Consider the following 7,170-nt stretch of genomic DNA (forward strand, 5'->3'; position numbering starts at 1 on the left):
AGAATGGTTATTGGATAATAATTCAAACCAATGCTTGCACCATAAAATCCTTCTAAATAATTCAGTTCATAAAGCCCATAATTTGTATACAACTATTGAACTCAGCCTGCCAAATATTATCCATAAAATAAAAGGATTTCAATTAAAAACGCTGTGAGACCTAATAGATGGATCGTGATATATGTCCAACTAGAATTTACACAAAGATCTTGAAATACCAATAGTAAACATACAAGTGACAAATACCTTGCAAAAAAAATTTCGAAACTGCAAAATTATCCTCATCCCTTAGCAAAAATCGTATATTGTCAAACTAGTCGAACACGTCTTCAGAAAAAGGAGCTACCAGTGTTTTGATGATCAACGTTCTCTTTGTCGTCCATTACTTTTAATGGACTAAAAGTAATTCATTAGTTATTAAGTTTCCAAAACTCAGGTTTTAGGTTTAAATTATGTAAGCAGATTCAATAAATAAATATATGGTTTAAAAAAGGCTTTAGGAAGATAATTCACTCATTGGCTGAGATATTCGGTATAAAGTCTAATAAAATAACGTGCTGGGGTAATTTGGTGAGCTATTGCAAATAATGGCGTTCAGTGTTATACGTTCTCTTAATATTCCTAAGACATCCTATATATTGATTGATATTAATCGTATAAAACCAGCCAATTTGAAGTTCTTATATTGGGTTAATGGGGTTGTTGGACTTTTCTTTCAGCAAGAAAATATCAGCAACACGTTGCATGCCCAATTTTTCATGCATAATCGTACGTACGCTCTCGTGTAACATCTCCAATTTATGGGTAATCTCTCTTAAGCTCACATGGCTATTTTCGGCAACAATTTCCTTCACTTTTTCAACGTTATCATCGGTCACACACGTTGAAGGCCGTCCAGAGCGAGGCATGTCTCCCGAGCCTCTTTGAATGCTCTGTACCACTCGTAAGTCAGCGCTTTTGATAGAGCATATTCACCAAAAGCCTTTCATATAAGCGGCAAACTTAAATGAAGAATTTCCGATACTTTCTTGATAGGGTGTATACCTAAAGAGGCATAAGAATATATTGTTTTAAGAAAGATATCCATTCTAATCTTAAATATGTTAATTTATGATCGGTATAAAATTAACCGCAATTTATAAAACCTTTATGTTAAATATATGGGGGCTATGGGAACCAACGACTAGAATTTACCCATGTTAACAACACACACAGCAGGAAATGACATTTTATAAGTTTCATTGTTGTATCTTAGATGGTGACCGCTTTTTCGATAAAAAGTCAACAATGATACCCTGGTTCACATACTCGGTATCTGGGGCTTAAAAAATATAATCCGACTTCGATCATAAAGCCACTTGATATTTGTATAACTATGCCTTACTTATATTATATTTAGGTGTGATTTTTCCCCCAGCTCATCTTTCAGCTCATACCTATTATCAATTGTTCATGTCCCAACGCCTGCTGGCAATAATTTACACAAATTTTCAATTACATAATGCAAATATTCTAACGTACGACTATAGAACAAAAATGTGTGGGTAGGTCCCAATGTGTCTAACAGCACGCACTGAAATACTGACTTTGTTCATGCACGAAAAAACGTTTCTGCAATCTCATGCAGCCTTTTCGGCTGTCAAAGTTTAGCCTAGAAAAGCATACATCAATAAATTCGTGACAGCACGTGCCTGTTAGAAGTTGTAAGAGTTACCACAAAATGCTAAACAAAATAATATTTGTGGCAAGCAGCCAGAATACGCAACCAAAATAGCAGATTGTGAATTTTTTTGTCGCTTACCATAAGAAATTGTCTAGTGGATTTGTTATTGAATAACCGGAAGAAGAAGAAGAACAGCTTATAACCAATTCGTAGCAGGAGCGTTGCAAAACCCATTTCACACGCCAAAGAGCATATTTTTTCAACAATTTTTCACAGACCCTTTGTATAGAGTTCAATTCTTTCAGAAAACAAAGAAGTGATATATTTTTTATGCACGCCAAAAAGTGTGTTTAGATATTATGATATATTATGTATGTCGAAATTGGTTTTATCGTATTACAGTATTTCTGGTTCGTTTGCGTAATGTGTTGACACTTAGAAGATAATATAATAATTTGTTTTTGCCAGGGAAGTAAGTGCAACCTAACAGTTAGAAAAGCCGAACAAATAAATAAATGTTTTGTATGTAATATATTTAAATGAAATTCTTATAATTTTATTCCATTTGATTTATTTAATTTATTTGGCAAACACACTTTCTTCATGTGAAACAAGTAAGGAAGGGCTAAGTTCGGGTGTCACCGAACATTTTATACTCTCGCATGATAATCGAGATTTCATTATCCGTCATTTACATATTTTTTTACTGTAAAAATTTTTTTTTGCTGAAAAATTAATTAGAATTAAATTCTGAGAGATTTACCGATATTTTCGGTGAAAAATTAGGTTAGGTTAGGTTAGGCACTGAGTTCTTCGTGTTCGATATCAGGTACCTTGAAAAGTTATAGTTCCATCACGATTTTACCGTATTTTTGTAAAGTTTTATTCCGCTATCATCATTGGTTCCTAATGTATATATTATACAGAGAAGGCATCAGATAGATTCAAAATAGCGTTATATTGGAAGAAGGAGTGGTTGTTAACCGATTTCACCCATATTTCGTACATGTAATCAGGGTTTAAGAAAATATTATATACCGAATTTCATTGAAATCGGTCGAGGGGTTCCTGAGATATGGTTTTTGATCCATAAGTGGGCGACGCCACGCCCATTTTCAATTTTTAAAAAAGCCTGGGGGAAGCTTCATTCTGCCATTTCTTCCGTAAAGTTTGGTGTTTCTGACGTTTTTTGTTAGTCGGTTAACGCACTTTTAGTGATTTTCAACATAACCTTTGTATGGCAGGTGGGCGTGGTTATTATCCGATTTCTTCCATTTTTGAAATGTATATGGAAATTCTTGAAAAAAACGATTCCATAGAGTTTGGTTGACATAGCTATAGTAGTTTCCGAGATATGTACAAAAAACTTAGTAGGGGGCGGGGCCATGCCCACTTTTCCAAAAAAATTAGGTCCAAATATGCCCCTTTCTAATGCGATCCTTTGTGCCAAATTTCATTTTAATATCTTTATTTATGGCTTAGTTATGACACTTTATATGTTTTCGGTTTCCGCCATTTTGTGGGCGTGGCAGTAGGCCGATTTTGCCCATCTTCGAACTTAACCTTCTTATGAAGCCAATAAATACGTGTAAATATCTCAATTTTTATTCAAGTTACAGGACAGACAGACATCCGGATTTCAACTCTACTCGTCACCCTGATCACTTTGGTATATATAACCCTATATCTGACTCTTTTAGTTTTAGGATTTACAAACATATGTATAACGGTGAACAAAACTATAATACACTCCTTAGCAACTTTGTTGCGAGAGTATAAAAATTTGTGTAGATTATTTTTTAAAGAAGTTGTAAAATTTTTGAAGAAATTGTTCCGTTCAGACTACTAAAACGTATAACTGGGATATAAACTGATCGATCAAAATCAAGGTAAAGATCTTTTTATACGCCTTTATGCTATAAAACAAACATCTGAGAAAGGTGTTAATGCTTTGGTGCAGTCGAAGAAAACGTTTTTGTCCTGTTTTTAATACTTTTAATCATATGAATATACTCATATATTAGAATTCGTTTTCCTTAGTATTGTAGATATTTTATGGAATATGGCCCACCTGAGGCGACTTAAAAACAAGTTGTCGACCAACAACATATTTCATTTTCTGTACTAAAGATTAAATATTCTTCTAACAGAATTTTTTTTGTAACCAGCGAAATTTATTTTGCGTTCTGACACGCAAACATATTCCTAAAATAATTACTTCTACTTAAAGTAAGTACTGATACTCAATCGAATTGACAATAGCCGATTGCCAAGTTTTGAGTTCGTTTCAATCAATTGGATTTTCACTTTCTAATTCAATCTCTGTTTCAATTACACAAGTTCGTTGGGATATTATATATTTTAATTTATTTTACTTAATTTGGGTTTTGGTTATAAAATGATTATATATTGGTTACATCGGAGAGTGGAATCCCGAAAATTAACCATATTGCATATATTATATAATGTAGTGAAACGTTAGCAATAAACAAGTTTTTATACTCTCGCAACAAAGTTGCTAAAGAGAGTATTATAGTTTTGTTCACATAACGGTTGTTTGTAAGTCCTAAAACTAAAAGAGTCAGATATAGGGTTATATATACCAAAGTGATCAGGGTGACGAGTAGAGTTGAAATCCGGATGTCTGTCTGTCCGTCCGTCCGTCCGTGCAAGCTGTAACTTGAGTAAAAATTGAGATATCGTGATGAAACTTGGTACACGTATTTCTTGGCTCCATAGGAAGGTTAAGTTCGAAGATGGGCAAAATCGGCCCACTGCCACGCCCACAAAATGGCGGAAACCGAAAACCTATAAAGTGTCATAACTAAGCCATAAATAAAGGTATTAAAGTGAAATTTGGCACGAAGGATCACATTAGGGAGGAGCATATTTGGAAGTAAGTTTTTTGGAAAGTGGGCGTGGCCCCGCCTTCTACTAAGTTTTTTGTATATATCTCGGAAACTACTATAGCTATGTCAACCAAACTCTATAGGGTTGTTTCTTTCAGGCATTTCCATATACAGTTTAAAAATGGAAGAAATCGGATAATAACCACGCCCACCTCCCATACAAAGGTTATGTTGAAAGTCACTAAAAGTGCGTTAACCGACTAACAAAAAACCTTAGAAACACTAAATTTTACCGAAGAAATGGCAAAAGGAAGCTGCACTCAGGCTTCTTTCAAAAATTGAAAATGGGCGTGGCGTCGCCCACTTATGAACCAAAAACCGTATCTCAGGAACTACTCGACCGATTTCAATGAAATTCGGTATATAATACTTTTTTAACACCTTGATGACATGTACGAAATATGAAGGAAATCGGTTCACAAACACGCCTTCTTCCAATATAACGCTATTTTGAATTCTATCTGATGCCTTCTCTGTATAGTACAATATATACATTAGGAACCAAAATAGAAAAATATGTAAATGACGGATAATGAAATCTCGATTATCACTTTATCATGCGAGAGTATAAAATGTTCGGTGACACCCGAACTTAGCCCTTCCTTACTTGTTTTTTTTTTTTCCATTTCAGGAGACGATTTGTTGAATTTCACCAAACATATTCTTTGTAAATTAAAAAGTTACTTATACTTCACGTATAAGCATCTAAGTTGCATGTTATTTACTTACTTCCTTTCTGCGCTTTGAAACTTGAGTTTTTACCCAAAAGAAAAAGACTCTACGTAATCAATTTTTTATTATCAGTTTACACCATACCTTAATAATTTTTCCTAACCATGGGTATAACATGGAATTTTTTGCAGTAAGTGAGTTAAGCTACAACGTTGAAAAGTTATATTGGGTTGTCAAAAAAGTCTTGCGGTATTGTTATTGAATTTTTTCTTTTTTATTGAAATTGAAATGAATTTTTGATGACTCATGCCCAGCTCTTGACCGATGCTACGGCTGCTACTATGCCGGTCTCTTTCGACCAATTCAGCGATTTTATCGCAATTTTCGACGACATGCCTTCCGGAGCGTGGCACATCTTCGACCACCTCTACACCAGAACGAAAACGTTGAAACCATCGTTGTGCGGTGAAAATGGAAACTGTATTGGGTCCATAAACTGCACAAATTTTATTGGCGGCTTGAGATGCATTTTTGCCTTTATCGTAGTAGTACTGTAAAATATTCCGTATTATCTCTTTATTTTGCTCAAAGTTTGCGACGCTATAACGAACGACTTAAAAGAAACGACAAACAATCAAACACGTGTTAGCGCGTGAAATGAGCTTTCCAAAAAGGTATAGCATGACCCGATGCGACGAATAGAACTAGAACTACGCGCTTTCAGCGCCAACTAGATGCAATGCGATACGTGCGGTAATATGGATCGCGGTCAATTAGCAAGCGATCGTCACGATGTCACAGAAAGACTTTTCAAGCAACAGCTTCGATGGACTTTATCTTGAAGCAAAGTATATATGGTCCTGTTAGATGCTAGATGTACTCTTTTGAGTGACAAAAGAGAGGTTGAATTTGACAACAAATGAATCGTATTATATTCACCATTATTGTCTAATTCGCATTCGAAACTCATATCAATATTGAGCATTGCGGTTTGGTGTAATCAATAAAATACGTTTGTAAGTACGTCACCAAAAGAAGCAACATGGCGGTACTGGTCTCGAACGATACGGTTGATACGCGAACTGCACTAAAGCGCTTTGTAGGATATTTAGTTTTGCAATTCATAAACGTTTTCCAACTGTTGTGCGTCTCGCAGTTAATTTGGAGAATGGTCAAAGAGTGTAGTTCACCCCAGAGAATACAGTACAGCCAGTGGAAACACCGCCAGCAACGAAATTGTTCAACTTTCGTCAATGATCCGTTTGCGAGAACATTCGGAAATACTTTGATATTACACATAGAATGCATCGTCAAAGAAATGTTTACACAGAAAATAAGGCAAAGCAGTAGATGGACATCCAGGTGTGTTATGAACTAATTCCTTAGGACGAATTTACGCAATCCAACCGAAAACCGACAATTGTTGTTACCTTCGGTTGCTATTGATAAATGTACGCGGTTCAACTGTATTTGAGACATTGCGTATTGCGAATGATACGGCGTGTGCAACTTTTTGAGAAGCAAGCCAGCAACTGCAATTGCTGCCAAATAATAATCACTGGAATGCAAATGAAGGTCGCACACTTTTCGCGATGATCATTTTGATATTTCAGCCTTCAAACCCGCGTCAATTATGGAATACAACAAAAATGATATTGCCGAAGACATTTTACATCGTATTCACTAAGAATTGGAAATGGGTGAATTCCGGTTGATACTTCCGGTGGTTTAATATCAATTCCATCTGCCGTTTGTCGATTCACGAAAGATGAACTCATCACGAATGTTTGGACATTGGCCAAATTATCGTAACTTCGATTTCTTAAGGGCACGAGCAAAGTTAGCTGCCAAAAATAAAAAGTAATGTTGTTGACTTAGAATGAAAGATTCAAAGTCAAATTCCTGGAGACCTGCGCTAATACAAAT

Source organism: Bactrocera dorsalis, chromosome 1 (genome assembly GCF_023373825.1).
Source record: "Bactrocera dorsalis isolate Fly_Bdor chromosome 1, ASM2337382v1, whole genome shotgun sequence".
NCBI classification, from domain to species: Eukaryota; Metazoa; Arthropoda; class Insecta; order Diptera; family Tephritidae; genus Bactrocera; species Bactrocera dorsalis.